Genomic DNA, 23,435 nt, shown 5'->3' with positions numbered 1-23,435 from the left:
ACATTGACTGGAGTGAAAAATGGATCCTCATTCCAATTAACCTCTGAGCTAGCTCATGTGTCAAAGCTAGATTTGCACTATACAAGTTTAGTGTTGCTGTCAAGACTATTGCATTTGGTACAAACAATGTGCATAGTGTTGTAACACTTAAGGTGGCTGTCGGAAAGGAGAGAGAGAATTGCTTCTTTCAGGTGTCCATTTTCCATTTTTGTATGGCCATGCCCGCTGAAGTCATTTTATGCTTATCAGAAGATGAGAATGAATCTTCTTGCTCGGCAGCATGACCTCCTGTTAAGCTGATACTGAGCTAAAGAAGAAGTGCTACTCAGCAATGGCATTCCCTGCCCTCAGTACTATCTCTTGACTGTCCATTGGTGTGACTGGAGTTGTAAAGGATACATGGAGTTTCTACACTTTGTACAGCCACCCAAGAAATCCCAGACATGTCAATAGTGTTGATGGGACATCACAAAACATTCTGAACTATTTTATTGCTAAAAAAATCATCAATATTACAAGCCATATATTTCCAAACATTATATTTGTACATTTTGTTCCCTATTTACTTACTTTGTAACATTTGATTGCATTGTGACTTCCATTTAACAGCTGAGTCTAAATTCTAGTTGGAATATGTATTGTCTTCAATTGATTTCTGCTAGATATTTGCAGAAAATAATCAGGATTATGTTTTGAAATATTAACTGTTTCTCTCCACAAACACTAAGTACTTCCAGCATTTCCTGTTTGTAATGTTTTGACCATTATCTTAGTCTGACGTATGCTTTTTCACAGTCCAAGAGATCAGGCATGATTCATTTTGTACCAAATACCCAGCTCCCCAACTCTTTGGAAAAAAATATAGCTTGATGACATTCCAGCTGCTGAATACCAGGAATTCCTTTGGTCTTGATACCAGAAAATAATAGCTTTTGGAATAGCAGTTCTTGCAACAAAGATCACTAAGTTATGGCGAGGAGTCTTCTTCAAGATCATTTGCAAGCCTGATTGCAACTGACTGCAAGAATAGATAGATACAGTTCTTACATTCTTTTTTTTAATCTGTGAACAATTACAAGGGTTGCCAATCAGTTATATTTACTGCTCTGAAATTAATGCTTTAAGTTATGCAAACATGGGATTAATTACAAATGTTAGAGAGGTTGAACCACCCAAATAAAGACTCTTACTGCCATAATCATTTATTTATATGCAAAAGAAGTGGAACTGAGCTTGAAAGACTGCCACTGGAATAATAGAATGACTATTGCTTTAACTTCACTCAAGTTATTCACATTCAATATAAAAGTAGAAACACAGATGGACTCCAAACTGAGAACATCTGCTGTAATTAGTAGCCACTACATTCAGCATAGAGGTGAGCTTTGATTAATAGTGATTGAATGGCACACAAATTTAAATTGATTCCACTCACCTCACCATTTAGATTCAAGTCTATATTTCTATTTAGCTAAAGTGAGGCCAAAAGGCAATATTTGCATTATACATATCAATAATACAAAATATTAGGAGTGGATGAACCTATTAAGTGTTAAACCAATAGTATGAGTGCACCTAAGGTCTTTAATTCATTCTTGTGACATGGACCGGAGAGTTAATCTCAGAAGGCTGTGAGCAACCTTAATGAACACTGCAGTCTGTGTGATGTTTATGTTTTGTGACAAGCATCTGGTGGGGGAAGAGTGTGAAAACTCATCCCATCCTGCCCTCTTCATTGTGCAGTGATGAATTGCCATGCCATTTATGCCAGGAAAAGTTACAAGCAGTGAAAGAACTCATAAAGCAAAAAGATACAATTGATTCATTATTAACCCTGCAAAACTCAATTTTTCTGTATTGCAATTTGTTCTGTAATTGTTCACTTACTTGAACACTCGATTTATGAATAGGGAGTCAAAAGTAAGGATCTCATTAAAATGTCTCGATCTTCATATTTGTCCATCCTAAGCAACTCAGTCTTTCTTAAAACCAGCCAGTGACCCTATGAATATATGCTTTTCAACTTGGCTTCACTCCATTTTGATTTTACTCTTCCAATTCTACTCCTTTTCAACTCACTTCTCCTTGACGATATTCATCTAGTCACTTATTCAGTTACTGAACTAATCCCAAGGCTGACGCAATACCTCAAAGATCAGAAAATTGAGAGAACGACAAAGGTGGAAATTTTCTTTTACAACAGTTCTCTTCCCATTTTTGGCAAGAATATAAAGGGACTTAAGATTTGCTAAACTTTGAGATGCTCTGACTGTTGTGAATCTTTCTTGCACTTCATTTGAAGTAATTTTTTTAATAAAAATGACAAAAATGAAACAATGCCACGCTTCCTCTCTGTGTGTTAAAGCAGTCCTTTACCTCCATAACTGGAAATGACAAGAGGCAGAAATATGGCAGAGAGATGATCAACCAATGTGAGATAACCAGCAGGTGTAAAAATATTAATTGAAGACAAAATAAAGTTTTATGGAAAGAAATCCTGAAAATTTCAAGCCAAAGGGACAAAATGATGAGATAATCATGTGCTCTCAGATTAATAGTAAAATATTCTTGAGATATAGTTGCAGGTAAGCTTTAAATGCAATTAAACCCATTTTAGATAGGGTGTTTTAATCTTGAAATATTAATTCACTAAAATATTTTCTGAAGTTTAAAGGTTAAATACAAGGTATATTTTCAGAAGACCTTTTGAGTTTAATATATTACATGTTAAGAAGACACATTCATTGCTTGATGAAAGAATGACAACATTCAGTCTGTGGATCCTAGGTAAGTTTTTAAATTTTTTTTGGTTTTATCCAGCATGGAGAGTTGTTGTGTGAGGTCTTCTTGGCTTTTCTATTAAATGGAATTGTGTTCTGGAGTGAGTATTCGGATTTCAGATGCATTGTTGAGGGGGAACATCCCGTACCACAGATAGGGCTGATCTATTAGAGAAAGAGTCATCCAAGTCAGGTCCAAACCATTTAAGCTGGATCATTTTCTGTATTAAAACCCGTGAAAAGTACATAGAACAGAGCTGGGATGGTTCTAATAAAGAAATTATTCAAAAATAAATGTTCTAGCTTTCTCTTTAACCACATAAAATGTAAAGGATGTGCATTTTAGGGTGATTTATATTCAAGGAAAGGTTTCTCCTAATACAATTATTAAGAGAAGCAACTCACCCATCAAGGACCATTGGAAGTGATAGAATTGTGCAGCAGAAAGCAGGCCTTTCAGCCCACCTCGTCCATGCCAACCATGATGCCCATCTACGTTAATTTCAGTTGCCTGCATTAGGCCCATATCCCTCTACTCCTTTCTTACCCAAGTACCTGCTGAAATGCTTTTTAAAAGTTGCAATTACATCTACCTTTCCCACCTCCTCCGTTAACTTGTTCTAGGTAACCACCACCCTCTGTGTGAAAAACATACCCCTTGGATTTCCTTTAAATTTCTCTACTCTCACCTTAAACCTGTGCCCTCTCATTCAAGGCTCTCTTACCTTGTGTAAAAGACTTGGGCTATATATCTTATCTCTGCCCTTCATAATCTTATAAACCTGTATAAGGTCACCCCTCAGCCTTCTACATTCCAGTGAGAATAAACCCCACCTATCCAATTTCTCCTTATAACTATGGCCCTCCATTCCAGGGAGCATCCTGGTAAATCATTCCTGTACACTTTCTTTTCCTTCCATATCCTTCTTGTAGTGTAGCAACCAGAACTGTGCACAATACATCAAATGTGGTCTAACTAATGTTTTGTACAGCTGCAACAGGACGACCCAACTCTCATACTCAATGACTCAGCCTATGAAGGCAAGAATGCTAAATGTCTTTTTTGCTACCCTATCCATCTATGTTGCCACTTTCAGGGAGCTATGGATTTTCAAGTCCCTTTGTACATCAATGTTCCTAAGACCCCTACTATTTACTCTACATGTCCTACCAGAATTTGACTTCCCAAAGTGTAGTAATACCGTTGTAACCAGCTGGCTGATCTTGCGCCATATGAAGTGTTGGCTCGGAAAATTATTATAGACTAGATTTCATTGTCAATCTTCAAGTGCAACCTTTATCCAAGTTGAGTAAACACAAAGTCAAGTAAATAAATGTGCAGGAAGAATCTGTCTATATTTCAACAATAGAGGGAGATTAGGAAACTAAGCGCCATGATCAGGGCATTTTAAAAATGATTTCTTCAAAATGCAAGACAATAAGTATGAGAAAGAAATGTCCAATCATTCAATTATGTATCTCACAGTACTTACATTGTTTTTCCCTTCATAGATTTCACCATTATGTTTGGTTTACACTTAGTGATACAAAACTGAATGAAAGTAGCTACTACTCCAGGGAAATATTTGATTTTAAAATATGATTTTCTCACGGACAGGAAATCTACAATCAGACAATCTAAATAGAGTTCAGGGTACATGTGTCCCAGTCACCTATTTCTTATGCTATCCCTCAATTTTGCCTTATTCCCTTATTTCCCTGAAGGTATAGAGGTATGGCTCCATATATGCCAATACCCGCTGGTGCCTTGCCTTTTGATTGATTCTGCACTATTAACGGATTTAAATATTGAGAGTGAGATTCTTTCCTTAGAACTCTGCACCATGGGGAAGCCGTTTATTTGGAAATAATAACCCTCTCCAATAGCTCAGCTGTAGTATTCCAGACAACTCAGGTTAGGAGCTGTGGACGTGCTATGTTGGTGCTGGAAGAGGGGCGACACTTGCGGGCTGCCCCCAGCACATTCTCAGTTACACCAAAAGACGATTTCACTTTGTGTTTCAATGTACATGTGGCTAATAAATAAATATCTTGTCTTAAAATTAGGGATGCAAAAGCAGAATTTACCCCAAGCTATCCAATTTATATTGCAAGCATTGAAGGAAACAAACCCAGCCTCACTGTAAGAAGTTCCTGGAAACCATTACATCCTACACTCTCTTGCAACATCGAAACACATACACGTTCCAGCACAAGGCCACAAGATAATGTTGAGTGGTGGAATTAATGGCTATGATTTTGTGGTCAGTAATGAGGAACTGTAGTCAATGCTGACCTCGAAGAACACTGCCCACAATGACCCAGCAAGTTCTGTGGTGTGAAATTCTCAAAGTGACATTTCTGCCATCAGTTGTTCAAAAGATCCTTGATGTTGGACAACTGTTATGTCAACAAGCAGACTAGTCAGCTGATCACATTGAAGAATGCTCAAACAGCAAACCGGGAAGGAAAAAGCATTAATTTTAAATAACTTTTTAGACTTCTAACAGAGGACAAAGTAAAGATTGAAACTTACACATGTACAGCACGTAAAATGTCATAAAATTATTATTTTTGGGATTTTTTGAAATACTTAAAGGATCCAGATAAAAATAATTTTCAGGATCAGGGAGGTTATTAAAGAGTAGTTAGATGGTACATCTTTTCAAAACTCATTTACACTTACATAAAGCATGACAAATAGAGAGTTAATTGTGAGAAGAATTTGTATACAGGAGAAATTCTGAACAGTTCACTGATTTCTGCAGATTACACTGGAGAAGATTGCAACAATGCACCTTGTGAAGGGCTGGGGAACTACTGACAACCTCCGGAATTCTGCATTTTACTACAAATATGTGTACGCCAAGGATTGCTGTGAGATTTTCCTCCATAACAATGTTGAGCAATGATAATCTCACCATTACCCTCATCTCAAATTCCATTTTTCCTCAATGGATCCAATTGAAATGCCCCTGCAACTGCTTCCCTGTCTATGGTGAGTATAGATCAAAGATTATATCTAGAGTCCAAGTGGCTCAATTTTTCATTCTAGATGAGAGCATAAGCCTTACCTCTCTTTCAAGAAATGGTGAAAAATCCCTTCAAGCTAATTTAAAAATAGTGACTGTGTTAGCCAAAAATTAACACCGAACCATCAAAATTAGTAAACTATCTGTTCATTTTTCTCATTCGTGTTTGTGACCCTTCCTGTGCACAAAAGCGGAAGAAGATGGCTTTGCCATGTTTCCCTACTATTTGGCAGTGACTAATCCATTTAAAAAACACTGCCACTGAAACATTTCCAGATTTCCTGAGGTGATAAAAGATTCCATGTAAATACAAACACTTTCTTTCAGCTATTTTTGAAATATTCAAACAGCTTTCTTTCCCACATTTTCTTCTCCCCGCCTGTGTTATTATGTGTTATTATGTAGTTGTAAGAAAGAACTACAGTTCCCAGAAGGCAATGCAAGGGGCCACATGAAGGAACAGGAAGTGGCTGTACAAAGAGAGGGAAAGCAAGCCATTCTGGTGTTGGTTAATAAAATGTTCAGATGTTAAAACCACGCAAAGTTTGTCTCTTAATGAAGAACAAACATAATATGGTGTCAGAAGTTGGTGTGAGGTCTGAACAGGGAGAGTAGATGAATAGTGTGTGCAATTGAGAAAGAGACTCAGTGAGTACGAAAGAAAAGCTGTAATAAGACGGAGAAAAAGCCGGCCGGTGTGACGAGGGAGTACATTGTTCCTGAAGTTCAGCAGTCATCAGATTTGCCAAGAGAGATTCAGGTGAAAGGCTGAGAGTTCCCATTACGGATAAGCTAAGTCCTTCCATGCCTATGCAGTTTACTTGCAATCTAACCGATAATTGGAAATGCTTCAAACAGTGATTCAACATTTATTTAAATGCGAGTGGAGTGGGAGGGAACGATGAAAAATTGAAAGCATCTATTTTTCTGCAGGTGATTGGTGAAGATGCTTTGGACATTTGTAACAGCTTTCAAATTGATGAGACAGCTTTTGAGTTGGGCACTTTGATAAAAAAAATTTTAGGAGTATTTTATCCCAAGTAAAAACATCACATTTGAGAGATATAAATTTTATTCCTGTGACCAGAAACAAGGTGTTAGTCTCAACCAATACTTAGCTGAGCTTTACACACTGAGTAAGTCTTGTGAATTTGGAGATTTGAGAAACTCACTAGTTAAAGACAGAATAGTTTGTGGAATTACAGATAACGGACTCAGAGAAATACTGTTGCATGAAAAAGATTTGACACTGGAAAAGGCAGTGAATATGTGTAGGTTAGCAGAAACCACACGAGCACAAGATAAGGAGCTGCGCAGGGCAGACACAACAGTGCATGCTGTAAAAACAGAGAAGCAGCACACAAGGCATTTCTGAAAGATTAGCAAAGCAAAAAGGAAGGCTCAAACAGCAAATGCAGCAGATGTGGAGGTAGACACATTCCAAGGATGTGTCCTGCTTATGGGAAGTCCTGCAATAGCTGTGGGAAGAAGGATCACTTTGCAAGGTGCTGCAAAGCTGGGGCTAACAAGAGAAAGGTGCACACAGTTGATGAGGAAATGGAGGAATTCTTTGTGGATTCTGTACAGACTGTGGCTGCTGGTAAAACAGAATGGATTGTTCCAGTAACTGTGAATGAGACATTAATTCTATTCAAGCTTGACACTGAAGCTCAGGTGAATCTGTTATCCATGGATGATTATAAAACTCTCACAGTAAAGAGTAAGATTTACCCTGTGAAGTTAAAAGTGACAGGCTACACTGGAGAGAAAGTTCCAGTAAAAGGCAGCTGTATGGTGACCTTTAAGCACAAGGGGCAGCACTTAAAATCACAGCTACTGATTGTAGAAAAGAGAGTACAGCCAATATTAGGTCTGAGTGCATGTGAAAAGCTCAACCTAGTGAAAAGAGTTTTCATAGTAGCTTCACATACCAAAGATAACCACACAACACTCATGGAAGGGTATGCAGATGTCTTTGAGGTGCTCAGATGCTTAACTGGTGTACACAAAATTCACATAGATGAGACAATGGCTCCTGTTGTCCATGCATGCAGGAAAGTTCCATTTCAACTTAGAGGTAAACTTAAACAAGAACTAGCATGCATGTAACGGATGAATGTCATCCAGAAAATTGAAGAACAAACAGATTGGGTGAGTTCACTGGTCATTGTGCAAAAGAAAAATGGAGCATTGCGGATATGTCTAGACCCAAGAGATCTCAATAAAGCCATCAAGAGAGAGCATTTTAGATTGCCAAATCGGGAGGAGATCATGTCTCGGTTTTCAGGTGCCAAATGGTTTAGCAAGCTTGATGCATCATCTGGGTTTTGGCAGATGAAGCTTGATGAGGCAAGTTCGAGACTGTGTACTCTTAACACACCACAGGGAAGATATCATTATCTTCAGCTGCTATATGGGATCCTGTCCGCACCAGAAGTCTACCATAAAACTACCTACATGATTTTTGAGGGCATACCTGGTGTGGAGACTATGATGGATGACATCATCGTCTGAAGGTCCACCAAGGAGGAACATGACATTCGACTGAGACAAGTGGTTGACATGACAAGGAATGTCAATTTGAAATTAAATAAAGAGAAATGTGAGTTTAGTGTTAAGACACTGATCTTCATAGGAGATGTCATACCTGAAGAGAGAGTGAAGCCTTACCCAGGAAAGACGTCAGCCATTGAAAACATGGAGAGGCCCCAAAACAAAGAGGAGGTGAGACGTTTCTTAGGGATGGTGTCTTACCTGGCTAAGTTCATCCCTCGACTGTCAATAGTGTCAGCACCACTTTGGTCACTCCTTGAGCAACAAAATGAATGGATTTGGTCTCATGAGTAAAAAGAGTGTTTCCAGACGTTGAAAAGGCTGCTAACTGAAGAACCCATGCTGAAGTTTTATGATCCGGAAAGGTGTATCAGGATATCAGCTGATGCACCCCAGCACTGCCTTGGATCAGTACTACTGCAGAAACATGATGGCACATGGCAACCTGTGGCCTATGCATCAAGGGCTTTAACAAGTGCAGAAGCCAACTATGCACAGATAGAGAAAGAGCTTCTCACCAGTACATATGTATGTGAAAGGTTCCATCTGTACATCTATGGGCAAGCTATTGAAGTGGTGACAGATCATAAACCATTGGTCTCAATTACATCCAAACCACTGAATGACTGTCCCATGAGGATACAGCGCATGTTGATAAGGCTGCAGAAATATGATGTGAAAATGATCTACACACTGGGAAGATATGTTTGCTGCTGATGCTCTGTCTCGAGCAGTTGACAAGATAGAAAAGAGTGACCAACAGGTTAATGCAGATGTACAGGCCTATGTTGACATGATTTTCACCTTTCTTCCAGTATCTCCGGATAGAACAGAGCAGATTAGGAAAGCAGCAGAGGCAGATGAAATAGTGAAAGTACTTAATGGTACATTATGGAAAGGATGGCCAGCAGCAAAGGATGACTGTCCAATGTGTATTCAGGGTTATTGGGCATGCAGAGCTGAACTGTCAGTAGTGAAAGATATGGTCTTCAAAGGGATCAGGTTTGTGATTCCAGTGTCACTACGCAAGGAGATGCTCCAGAAGATACACGAAGGGCATCTTGGTGAGGAAAAATGTAAACGTAGAGCACGTGAAGTGATGTACTGGCCAAGAATGAACCAAGACATCAGCCGGACTACTGCTTCATGTGAAATATGCCTTACCTACAGATCAAAGCAGCAAGCAGAACCACTTACACCACACCGTCTACCAGACAGGCCATATTTCAAAGTTGGAGTGGATTTGTTTGACTGTAATGGGAAGAGCCATATTGTTGTAACAGACTACTTTTCCAATTACCCAGAAGTTGCAACACTGCAATCAATGTCCAACAAAGCAGTTATCATGTTCCTGAAAGCTGTGTTTGTGAGGCATGGAGTTCTATGTGATGTAGTATCAGATAATGGTCCACAATTTTTGAGCTGCAAATTTGAATCTTTTGCCAATGTTTGGGGGGTTTTGACATATAACCTCAAGCCCACATCACCCAAAATCTAATGGCCTAGCAGAGAGTTCAGTTAAGGTGGTGAAGGACCTCATGAAGAAAGCACAAGATGGATGAGAGGATTTCCACAGAAGTCTAATGATTTACAACTGTGCCCAACTGCAGAACGGCCTAACACCACCCCAAATGCTGATGGGTCGATGCATATGCACTAAACAGGCTAAAGAGGAAGGAAAGAAAAACAGAAACAGAATCACGACAAGACAGCAAAAAGCCTACCAGTCCTGAAGCCTGGAGATCAAGTGCGAATCCAAGATCATGATTCTGACACATGGTCCATGAAAGGAGTTGTGCAAGAGGAAGTAAACCCACATTCATACCAGATCCAGGCAGTGCAAGGGACACCTCTGAGTATGAATTGTGTGGATCTACGACTACAAGCTCCAACCCATGGCTGTGACCTATCCCCTGTCAGTATACCAAAGGGGCCAGTATATGGAGAAAATGAATATGTGGACCAGGGTTCCCAGGAAAACACCAATAGTAATGCAGCAAAGGAAAGCAACACACCTGCAAAAACAAGTACCAGACCAAAAAGGACCATTAAACCACCTCAGAGACTGATTGAAAGCTGTTGAGTGGATGAGGGTTCTTGGCAGGTTTATAAGGACAAAGTATTGTGTCTGTTTTTCTTTAAAGGGGGAAGATGTGTTATTATGTGTAATTATGTAGTTATAATAAAGAACTACAGTTCCCAGTAGGCAATGCAAGGGGTCACATGGGGGAACAGGAAGTGGCTGTAAAAAGAGAGGGAAAGCAGGCCTGTCTGGTGTTGGTTAATAAAATGTTCAGATGTTAAACCCACACGAAGTTTGTCTCGTAATGTAGAACAAACATAACACCGCCCTTCAAAAGACTGTAAACCATAGTGTAAACCAGACTGTAAACCAACTCTGAACACAGTCCTCACTCTGACTCTGTTATTTCACAGTCACCAGAGCACCCTATCCAATAGCAATGCAGGAGTACTTTCACCCTACGTAGTATACCAATTCAAGAAAGCAGCTCACCACCTCATTAGGATTAATTAGGGAAGAACAATTAATGCCTGTGTTGCCTAGATCTTAAGTATATATAAAAGCAAATATAAACTAGTTATATATTTTCCATTTCTCTTTAATCTGAAGCTACTTCAATGTTGGATTTTTGTCCCATTCCTCCTTACACTTCTGTAGTCTTGCTTTTTTCTATAACTTTCATTGCTTGGCTGATTGTATCAAACTATTCTTATTGCAAATCTCTTTTCTTCCTTGGATTGTTTCCAGTTAAATTTTAAAGTATTTTGGCAACAGAATGTGTCCTTGCAGTGAAATAATAATACTTTATTGGCCTGGACATTGTACACCATTGCTTCAGAACTAAGCTCAACTACAGTGAACTAATACCAACATTGATCCTGTTTTTTATACATCTTGCAGGCTGACGACCTTCTGAATTAGTAAATGAGTGTCCAGGGAACTATAGAGGAAGCAAGAAGATGATTTAACTACTGCCAAAGAAACTGTCATTCCAAAAGATCATAAAACAAACTTCATTATGAGTAAAATCACTCCTGCAGATCAAAAGTTGCACAATATCTATGAAGTTTTACAGATCTGGAAACAATTCTGATCCTAGTTCAACCAATAATGATCAGGACAAATCAAAAACTTCATATGGTTATGAACAAAAGAATGCAAACTGTTTAAATTGAAGCTTTAACAGATCAAGTGATTTGAACTGTCAGTCTTTGCAGTAGATCAATTACAAAGAGCCAATAATTCTCTCCAATAGAAATATTCTGAATTGCATATTCACTTCACAAGTAAAATATAGTCATCCTTTGTCAATGAATTTCTGCTCATCAAATTGATGTGCTTGGAATTAACTTTTTTTCTCTAAAGCAATGATTGCCCCATTTCAGGTGTTACATTTGAATAAAGTCAAACATTTACTGCTTTGACAACCTGTCATTTGTTTTTAAGCAATGACTATTTCCTTGCATGTGAAAAGTAATATGTCTTTAAATGGAATATTCCAAGGCAAACATTGCTTGACCTTAAAAATATTTGATGTTTCAACTTAACCATTGTTTGCCAACACCTTAGCTTTTTAAATGTCCCATGACACATAACAATATTTTTATCAATTTTATGAATCTTTTAATTTAATAATTTTCATGCTATTTACCTTTTCCCTCTTCTTACTCAACTGTTCTGCATCAGACAGCAACTGGAAGATTTAGGGAAGTAGATTGTAGCTGTAAAGGTTCATGCTTGTTCTTACAGTGGGCAGTGCAGATACAGTAAAACATCCTGGAGAGACACAGAAAGTTGATGAGGAATGTACATCTTGCTTCATCAACTCTCCAACCACACTGTATATGTGGGCATATATGTCATATATTCACAAATAATATTTTCCCCTACTTGAAAGAATAATTTACATCTTGATATTATTTACAAAGTTAACAGGTTCACAGTTTGTGTTGCTATTGTTATATCTACTTGACTATTCGGCAGGGTCATAGGTTCCTCCAGTGGATCACATTTATGGAATACAGTTGTAATCATGTCACTTTCCAATATTTTCTTGTATAATTCTGGGAGGAATTAAGTGACTTAAATGTAACTTCTAATCCTATCTCTTAACTTTACAAAATATCTCTTCGTACTGGACATTTCATCAATTCCTCCAACATCCCTCTTACAAGTGTCATTTGTTAGCTGGTGCTAAGATCTTGTTTGGTTTTCTCCACACCGTGAGTTATAATAACTTTGTCCACTTTGACTGGACTAAGCTGAGTTAGTCTTCTCTGTATTAGAAACTCAGCAAGAGCATAACCTGTTATCTAAAGACACATCACTCTGTGGTTAGCACAAAGTTTGTTAATCAATGGCTCAGTATTAACTTTAACCATCCTTGTCATATTTGTTTCTTTAGTGCTTCTTAGGCAATTCCCATTGATTTCCCTGCAGCACCATTTAAAGCTGTTTGATATAATAAAATAAGTGGGTGCCTCACCATTTTATTTCGCTTTGACCTCTCTATCAGTGGCCTCCTGCAGTGTTACGGTGATGTCCAACACAAGCTCAAGAAACAGCACATCTTCTTCCGTCTGGACACATGACAGTCTGAAGGACTCAATATCGAATTCTCTAACTTTAGATAAGTTGTTCTTTCTTGCTGTTTATATATGAACTGGCTATTTTTGCCTGCCATCCCCTTTTATCATTTTCCATTTTTTCCTATAAAGACAAATTATACAACAATACATAAATACAACATTATCAACATATTGCTCAAAGAAAGAAGCTTAACCTTATCTGAATCAGTGGTGTTCCACATGGATCTGTTCTGGGACCCCTGCTCTTTGTGATTTTTATAAATGAATTGGACGAGGATGTGGAAGGGTGAGTTAGTAAGTTTGCTGATGACATGAAGGTTGGTGGTGTTGTGGATAGTGTAGATTACAACAGGACATTGATAGAATGTAGACCTGGGCAGAGAAGTGGCAGATGGAGTTCAACCCAGAAAAGTGTGAAGTGATACACTTTGGAAGATCGAATTTAATGGCAGAATACAAAGTTAATGGCAGGACTCTTAGCAGACTGGAGGAACAGAGGGATATTGTGGTCCACATCCATTGATCCCTCAAGATTGCTGTGCAGATTGATAGGGTTGTTAAGAATGCGTATGGTGTGTTGGCCTTCATTAGTCGGGATATTGAGTTCAAGAGCCACGAGGTAATGTTGCAGCTCTATAGAACTCTGGTTAGATGACACTTGGAGTATTGTGTTCAGTTCTGGTCGCCTCATTATAGGAAGGATGTGGAAGCTTTAGGGAGGGTGCAGAGGAGATTTACCAGAGTGTTGCCTGGATTGGAGAGCATGTCTTATGAGGATAGGTTGAGTGAGCTAGGGCTTTTCTCTTTGGAGTGAAGGAGGATGAGAGGTGACTTGATAGAGGTGTACAAGATGATAAGAAGCATGGATCGAATGGACAGTCAGAGCCTTTTCCCCAGGGTGAAAATGGCTAACAATAGGGGACATAATTTTAAGGTGATTGGAGGAAGTTATAAGGGGGATGTCAGGGGTAAGTTTTTTTACACAGAAAGTGGTGGGTGCGTGGCACTACCAGCAGAGGTTGTGGGGGCAGATACATTAGGGACATTTAAGAGACTCTTAGATAGCCACATGAATGATAGAAAAATTTAGGGCTATGTGAGAGGGAAGGATTAGATAGATCTTAGAGCAGGATAAAATGTTGGCACAACATCGTGGGCCGAAAGGCAATGTTCTATGTTCTATACGTTCTATGAACTGCCCAGATTATTTTACCCTATCAGAGAAAATTCTGCCTCCACCCTCTCAGCTATCTGAGCTAACTTGTTTCTCTTCATCAATTCTGATAAAGGGTCCCACACCTGAAACATTGACGTCTCTCCTTCCACAGATGCTGCCTGGTCTGCTGAGCTTTTTCTCAGCATTTTGTTTTTATTCCAGTAAATTGTAGGTAGCCTGATTACTACAGTAGCTGCAGAAGAACTGGTGTGTTTGAGTCTTACAGGGGATTTGTGGGTGGATGGATCATAAGTTAGAATTTCCTCCTTTTCTCATATTTATTGGCATGTTTTGCACTGATACAGTGATGTGCATTCCAAATCAAGGTTTGTCAATCATGCCTTACTATTCATCCAATAAAACCTGATTCAATTGAAAGACCAACATTTGGGGAAAAGTATAATTTCAAGATTCCCTAATTATCATTTCACTCTATGCTACATAACACTCTATGATACAAGATGCCAAATTCTACTTTCCTTGAATACATACAAAGTAATGATGCAATTTTGGATGCAAATTTGAATGGCAAGCATATTGCTTGAGCTATTTTATTGCTGGTATCTGATTTATTAAGACTGAGCTGGGTTTGGCACCAGATGTAGAGCCAGCTAGAGTGCAAAAACTTTTTGACTGTAATTGAACTCCATCCTATTTTCTCCTCCCTTTTGCCCATCCATTCATTTACATACCCTAAGAATTTCCCATATTCTTTTCCCTTTCCATTTGTATGTGCTTTTTGGCTACTGTTCTTGTTGTATCACTTTTATTTCCACTTCTTTTTTCCCCTTTATTTGTCTTACCGCTAACCTTTCTAGCTGTCGTGTAACCCTTCATTTCATCCTCTTTCAGGTACTCTGCTCACGTCCCATCAACCAACCTCTCAAACCTTATCTCAAACACACAAGTACTCAATACTTCCACTATCCTGTTCCATCCCACTTAGATAACTTACTCTTAAATAAACAGAGTTTCCCTCAGTGCCTCCAAAGGAATCTTCAAAGAGTGTCAAAGTGCATGTTATCATCTTCCCAGCTGCCACATCCTATATTCTCACCCACATCCTCACCAGTGCATCTCCTGGGCTAAGATTTTCCCAAGCCCCTTCGCACAAAGGACATTGACCTGAAGCATTAACTCTGACATCCCCTCCACAGACTCTGCCTGACCTGATTTCCTGATTTTACTTTTTCGTTTTTATATCATATTCAGTCTTCCACCTAGCAGCTTATTTGTAAATAACATGATTGATTAGAAAATAATCTTCTCTCAGCAAAGGGTAGAAAGCTGCACCTAATGACAAATATATGGCAAACTGGAACTACTTTTATTAACAAGCCTGTGTGTCTCTCTTTTTTCACCTATGTCCTTCAGGAATTATACAAAAGGGATTCTCCAAGGCTTACCTTACTTGGAACCTTACCTTATCAAAGAAAAGTATTATATTGGCTAGAAAATATCACTGCTAATCAAAAGCATAAATCGAAATGTGCATAACATCAATCTGGCCTTTGTAACAGGAAACCATTTAAAATTCTCTCTACCAAAAGAAATTATTCAGTTATTTTTTGACTGAAGCAAAAACGCATCTTATCCATAATTGACAATGTGATGATTATCATGCATATGTGATATGGGAGTTATCAACTCCTCGGAATGTCAGTAGAGAAAGCTGTGTGCCCACAAAAGCATTCAGGAAGTCATATACGACAGCTGGGTCTCAGTGTATCTGGGACCCAGCTGAGTTTGTATTAATTTCTGGCAGCCCCTGCTGAAGTTAACGCCAGAGACTGGCAGAATATTTATGGAATATTGGACACATTGGAAATGCCCGTCTGAAGATTTTGTCTTCAACATTTCTGGCAAAACTATAAAAATATTCTCATAGTATTCTTTATAGTTTTGCAGGAAACAGAATTTACAATAAACTACACAGATTGTCCAACATAATTCTTAACATAAAAGCCATGAAATTCAGTTCCAAAACACCATTTGTTTGTGTACTATGGATGTCAATTTGTTAATGCATTCAGACCATATTGGGATCGGGCATAGCACATGAAGTTTAGGCATTCTGGAAGCTTGCAGACAAGGTAATACAATAAAAAAGAACAATGACTTGTCACCAGTGCCATATTCCTCCTGTGTTCAACTTACACAAAAAGCCTTGTGTTATCCCATCTACATTTTTATAAGGACCATCAATAGCATACACATTTCTTAGTGATTGATTTAGGGAGTACTGGTATAGAGTAGGTTTGAGGACTTGGCATCTCTTTTCATTTTTGGTACACCACATTGACCAGTTGTGAAGATGGAATTGAGTGCGCCTTGACTTCAAGTTTAAAGGGAATGTTATTGCTTCTGGACCTGGGTGCTCTGATGACAATTCCACTAGTAATGTAACATAAGGACAATTAGATGGTGTGTGGAGTAGGACAACAAGGGACCAAAGGAAGAGGGAAGACCCCATCCAGCAGGGTTACTTAGGCAGCACTTCCCTTGCATTCACCTCAGATTTTTGTTCATAAAAAGTGCTGATCCAATTAACTGGTTTTCAATCTCAGCAATCACAATTCCCTGTTTCACTATAGTTCCCTTTGTTGCTGATTATCAAAGCATCTATTTGACCATAATAATAAAAAAAACTTATTCCAAAATAACATTCCAAATCATAGTGTTGCACCCAACCAAGAAAAATGCTCTACATTCAGCTAATCACCCGTGTACATTCACTTTGTGTCTGCTGTCCATGACCCTTTGGTAGTCTTATGCAGTGCTTCCCTCCAGCTGCAGCAGTACAGCTTGTGGAAGATGGATCCTCCCTGGAACAGCACCTTAGTATTCCTTGGAAATTCAGGAAGATGGCTGAATTGCCATGACAACTGCAAAGTCCTTTTGAACACTGGTATACGTGCCCACGATGGCTACAATCTGTGTTTGCATGGAAAATGTCTAATACCCCAAAGCAGCACAGGGGGAAAAAAAATCACATAGTCAAAGAGAGAACATGCAAACTCCACAATGACTGCACCAGTGGTTAGAATTGAACTCAGGTCACTAGAGTTGTGCCATAGCTGTACTTCCTGCAGCACCATTGCAAGAGAAATTCTACATATTTGATAGCTTTCCATGACTTCAAACCAATGTGTGCATCAGAACAAGGTACAGCAGTACTCTAGAAGTTCACGGTAAAGAATGATTTAAACTTAGCAAAATTAACAGCCAAAATAAATGTTCATCTGAAGCAATAGACAATAACCTGGAAGCCCCTCAGTAACATTTAGAGAAAGTGAGCAAAATTCCACAATAGTGCCTCTGCAGAAAACATCCTGAATATGCCTTCACAAACCAACTCCATACAGCTTCTTTTGACCTATCAACAGTCCATAAAGTTATAAGGTGACATACGCACACACCATTGTTCATTAAGATCCAGAGTGATGTAGCCATGGTAAAATTTTAATACAACTACACTGTGATATTTCCACTGATTGATTCTTCATACTGCTCTGCTCTGATACACCAATAGGACGCAACAATAGTTCTGACATTGAAACACTAGCTGGACAATGATCGGTGAATTTTGCTTTGATACATATTGTCCATACAACTCAGCATTGATGGACCTGCAAGTCCTTTACAGTAATACCACTACATGTCTATTTCTATCTCTTCCCAGTTAGCAATACAAATCATATTATTACAAAATACATTTTAGACATCCAGTTACATGAAGTAAAACACCACAAAATAATCAGAGGTTTTCCATGTCCTGTGATTATAATGGTATCTTCCTTGATTTCCTTTTCTATTAACATCAATACATTTTAAGAGAATATTGGAAGAATGAGAATCAGACTAAACAAAGAGTCTACCATGGCCAACAACCTCTAGGATGTAGTAAGGATTATACTAACATAGCTCATGGGTAGGAGAGAGGAAACTTTCTCAATGGCAGATTCAGTTGGATTCTTACCAAGGCTACAGAGGGAAAAGGTGAATGTGCCAACAGACTGTGTGCTTCCCATTTAAAAAGTCTTAGGCAGTACTTCCAGATGTATGGGACAGAAATACCCACAATATGTCTATCAGGCAGTAATGTACAGCCTCCAACACTGTTTCATAGAAATGTACATCATAGATATGTGCCCCTTTGGCACACCTCGCCAATGCCTACTACGTTGATCTATGCTAATCTCATTTGCCCACGTTAGGCCTGTATCCTTAGGTCATTTAATTGTTATAATTTTATCTGCCCCCCCCCCCCCCACCACCTCCTCTGGCAACTCGTTCCAGATATTCACCATCCTCTGTATGAAAAACCTACCCCTCAGACCTCCTTTAAATTTGACCCATCTCACCATAAAAATCTGCCCTAAAGACACAAGAGACTGCAAATATTGGACTCAGGAGCAACACAAAAAGCACTGGAGGAAGTCAGCAAGTCAGGCAGCATGTGTGGAAGAAATGGAGAGTCAAGTTTCAGGTCGAGACCCTTCATCTGGACTGGAAAGAAAGAGGGGAGATAGCCAGTATTAAAAGGTGGAGGGAAGGGGTGGAGCAAGAGCTGGCAGGTAATAGGTGGATCCAGGTGAGGGGGGTGATAGGCAGATGAGAGCAGGAATGGTGTCAGAAGCTGGGAGGTGATAGGTGGAAGTGACAAAGGGCTGAAGATGATAGAATCTGATAGGAGCAGATGGTGGGGCATGGAATAAAGGGAGGGAACTCTTGTTCTAGACTCCTCTGCCCAGGGTAAAAGGTTCTATCTATACTATCTATGTCCCTTATAATTTTATAAACCTCTGTAAGGTCACCTCTCAGCCTTCTATATTCCAGTGCCTATCCGATCTCTCCTTTTAGCTACAATGCTCCATTCCAGACAACATCCTGGTGAATCTCTTCTGCAATCTCTCTAGTGCTACCATATCCTTCCTGTAGTGTGCCAAGCAGAACTATACACAATACTCCAAATGCAGCCTGACCAATGTTTTGTACAGCTCCAATATGACATTCCAACTCTTATACTCAATGCCTCTGCCTATGAAGACAAGCATACCCAATGCCTTTTTCACAACCCTGTCCACTTGTGTCGCCACTTTCAGGGACCTATGACTTTGCATCCCAAGGTGTCTCTGTACATCAAAACATTCCTAAGGTCCCTGTCATTTACTTTATGTGTCCTACCAGAATTTGACTTTCCAAGGTGCATTACCTCACACTTGTCTGGATCAAATTCCATCTGCCACTGCTCTGCCTAACTTTCCAGCTAATCTATGTCCTGTTGAATCGTTAGACAACATTCTTCACTATCTACAACTCCACCGGTTTTCATGTCAGCTGTAAACTTACTAATCATTCCACCTACATTCTCATCCAAGTCATTTTTATACATTACAAACAACAAATGTCCCAGCACCAGTCCCTGCAGTTCACCACTTTTTGTAGACTTCCAGTCAGAAAAACACCCATTCACCACTATGCTCTGCCTCCTATTCCCAAGCCAATTTTGGAGCCAGTTTGCCAACATGCCTCAGATCCCTTGTCCCTGTTTTACATTACTCTCCTGAAATGAATCAATGTTATTTGTCTGAAGTATTCCTTGTGGTGGTTCATTCCAGATTCATATCGCTCTTTAGGTAAAAATGTTTCTCCTGATTGCCTATTGAATTTATGAGTAATTAAAACAGTTCTTCAACACCAACCCTATCAATCCCTTTTATTAAATTAAAGATGTACATCAAGCTACCCCTCAGATTTCTCTTGTTCGGAGAAAAGAACATTGATCTGTTCAACCTTTTTGGTAAGGTATAACTTCTAAGTTCTTCATTCTGGGGAACCTTTTTGTACCTTCACCATTGCCGCAACATCCTCTTCTATAATATGGAGACCTAAGCAAAGTATAGTATGTCCCCAGGTATGATTTAACCAATGTTTGATACAGGTTTAACAAGGCCTGACATGCCCATTTAGCCTACACCCCACACTTACCTGACTCCAGTACCAACCCATACGATTGCATGGTAGTGGTTAGTGTAATGCTATTACAGTGCCAGAGATCCGGGTTTAATTCCAGCCACTGTCTGTAAGGAGTTTGTACATTCTTCCCATGTCTGCATGGGCTTCCTCTGGGTGCTCCAGTTTTCTCCCATATTCCAAAGACGTACGGGTTAGGAAGTTGTGGACATACTATGTTGGCGCCAGAAGCATGGCGACACTTGCGGGCTGCCCCCAGAACACTCTACGCAAAAAAAGATGCATTTCACTATGTGTTTCGATGTACATGTGACTAATAAAGATATCTTATCCAATAGTTCTGGGCTTTGCAATCCCAAATAAGATGGTGAGTTACAACAAGGTCAGCAGTGACCACACCTCAGTCAGTACACTGCGAAGGCCCCACCTGCAGAACATCCCGATAACCTTCGGCAGGAGGCTCAACTTCTGGGGGAGCTTCACAACCTGTCAAAACTATCATGGCTTTACTGGAGTTTTTAAATGACATAGAGACATAAATATAGAGACATCTAAAGTTATTAAAATTGATTTAAATTATCAAAAAATGAAAACTATTGAATTATTGGCATTAAAAATAGGTTCTTCAAAGCATGTTAAATAATTTAATTATTTAAAACATTATTAAATACAACAGGTAAAAATAAATAACTGTATTTTTGCTTCCTAATCTCTGGGCCAAGAATCCTCATTCAAATGATTCTTAGTCAGAGTCTAAGCAGAGTTACAGTGTACAAATATTTCTTTTATTTTAGCCAATCTTGAACCTACAGCAGGGCCAGTTTGATTCAGTTCATAAACTTCTCAGGTTCTCAGTTCTGCTTCTCTAGAATTTGATTCCAATACTTATTTTTCCTTGAAGCATAAATTTTAGTGACCTGTTTACTTCTATCTTCCCTCTCCATTCAGACTCTGGGGTTGAATTTTAATATGGAAGAAGTGATGGGGTTTGAGAGCAGGTTGTGGGTGTGGTGGTCAAAACCAGCACACCAGGAAGCAGGACCTATCCTGCCAGCTGCATTTCAAAAGGATGCCCACTGCCTGTGCATCACCCTCCTCAGGTGAGGGAGGTTATTAACTTGCATTTGCTGGTATCCCAATTGGAGCAACAATGATTTACTGTTTTCAGTTAGCATGGCACCAAGGATTTCCCCATGTTTCCTCATGGATTGAGAAGATGATGGTAAACACATTATGAACGGGTAACTGCACCTGCAGCATTATGTAGATGGAAACATTGATCAGGTGACATGGGCTTGATCAGACAGATCACAGGGTGGCATGGGGAAGCATGGTGAATGTATACATCAGGACATTGGCAACCACTGCATCGACTCTAGGAGCTCTGCACTACACTCCTGCCACTGACTTTCTCTGCTACCTCCAGCTGCAAGCCCCTTCTCCTCCTCAGTGAGGCAAAGCACCTCCCTCTAACACTGCACAGCCCCCAAAAGACATCACTGTAAAGAGCCATAGCCTCAACTCTTATTCTTCTCATTTTCCCCAAACTCCTTAAAATTGCACATTTGGAGTGCATCTTTAAGTATCGCAGTTAAGATTAATTCATTCAACTGCCCATTGCTGCTAATTATTGTATAGAAAACCCTACAATAAAGTTATAATGAGGCAGCTCAGTTTGGAAAGCTGCCAGAACTATTGCACTTCCTTTGGGGTTTCCTGTGCATGAATGGGAACCCCACTCCCTGCATGTCGCAGAATTAATATCAGGGCATCATTAGCACCAACACCATTAAAATGCAACATTAAAATGCACATGGCTATATTGAAATCCATTTACCATTTTTTATATTAACTACACTTTAAAATTTGGTGTTGTCGCAAATTTCTTCTGAGTCCCTTGCACAAGTCATGGGTCATTAATACAAATTATGAATATCAGTTCTCCCAACACTAGTCTTAGTGTAGCATCACTTCCTCCCCTTTGCTAGTATGAATAGACATCCTTAACTCCTGCACTTACTTTTGCTGTCACCAGTCTTTAACTTGTTCTATTAATTTTGCCCAGTTGTTATTATTCTGGGGTGTTATGCCTTCCATCCATTCCTATTCCTAATGATAATTTGATTGGACTCTTTGATATCATACTATATCAACTGTCTTTTGCACAAATACTATTTTTCTGGTTATTTTGAACCTACAGTAATATAGTACAATATTGGACAGGAAATAGTGTGAGATAGTGACTTAAATGTGCAGGTGTTTCTTTTGAGCTTCAGATCAGAACTGCTTCCCCTTTAAGGATATCAAAATATTTCATCCAATTATCCATTTGACTGTTGAGGGCATTTAATTAAATCTAATGCTGTAGTCACCCACTGATACAGCAACATCTTCCAGAACAGGTCATGGAATAATGATTAACAGCAGGCTTTCCAGCTAATATATGTCCTTTTATATCACAGGAGTGAAAAGGCACTTCAGATTCTTAAGATCTTAAATTTTGTTTTTAAGAATAAGTATATTCATTAATGAATATGCACATTATTGATAAAATCATGCAACTGACTGATGGTGGATTTATATCTGCGGTTAAAAGAACTTAATGAAAAGGCAACTAATGAAATTAGTATCCAAGTGAATGCTGATTTACGTTTGCACATTTCTGTCATCTTCTCTTGATATTTTGGATGTTTAGGATTAATGAGACCATTGGAGAAAACTGACGCTCAAAGAATTGACTTCAGTTTTTGTTAGCACAGGGAACATAGCTCAAAGCAGTTACTGAGATTCATGGTGCAAACAATTGATTTTAATGACAACTTCTGATTACAGCTCTACTACTAAACATTTATCTGTCATGGTTAACATTTTAGTATCCCAACTTCTCCAGAGTCCTGTTGTCTCCTGATTTCTACAAAATTCTATCTCATTTCTAATCATGGTCCAAAGCAATGTTTCTACGCAGCTTCTTCTGCAACATCATTTGGATATAAAAGGCATTTGATATGCTTGCCTTTATAATTCTGAAAATCAAGAGAAACCACAAATGAGTATGATGTACCCTTGCGTTACATTGTGCTCCTAGGAAAGGTATCCTAATTTTACATAATGTGAACCCTTTTTTCACACTGTATCCCATATTATAAGTAGAAATGCATTTCAATGGCAAGTTTTTCTCTCAACAATAATGTCCGGTGGGACTGGGGTCCAGAGGCAAGGAAATTCTGATTGTATTGTGGGCATAAGAGAAAAGGTTATAGTTTTATT

General features: G+C 39.0%; 1 protein-coding gene across 1 annotated transcript in view; it reads left to right on the top strand.

Moving 5' to 3' along the window:
* The first annotated feature begins 1,692 nt into the window (after positions 1–1,692).
* The window catches only part of LOC127573013 (protein Shroom4-like), a 219,444-nt gene continuing 197,701 nt past the window's right edge, over positions 1,693–23,435 (top strand). The window contains exon 1 of the mRNA XM_052020750.1: positions 1,693–1,703. The gene's annotated coding sequence lies outside the window, so the exon portion shown is untranslated. The remainder of the gene's footprint in view (positions 1,704–23,435) is intronic.

This window comes from Pristis pectinata, chromosome 8 (assembly GCF_009764475.1).
Source record: "Pristis pectinata isolate sPriPec2 chromosome 8, sPriPec2.1.pri, whole genome shotgun sequence".
Lineage (NCBI taxonomy): Eukaryota > Metazoa > Chordata > Chondrichthyes > Rhinopristiformes > Pristidae > Pristis > Pristis pectinata.
Note: the sequence above shows the minus strand (reverse complement) of the source record. Positions and strands in the feature narration are given on the sequence as shown.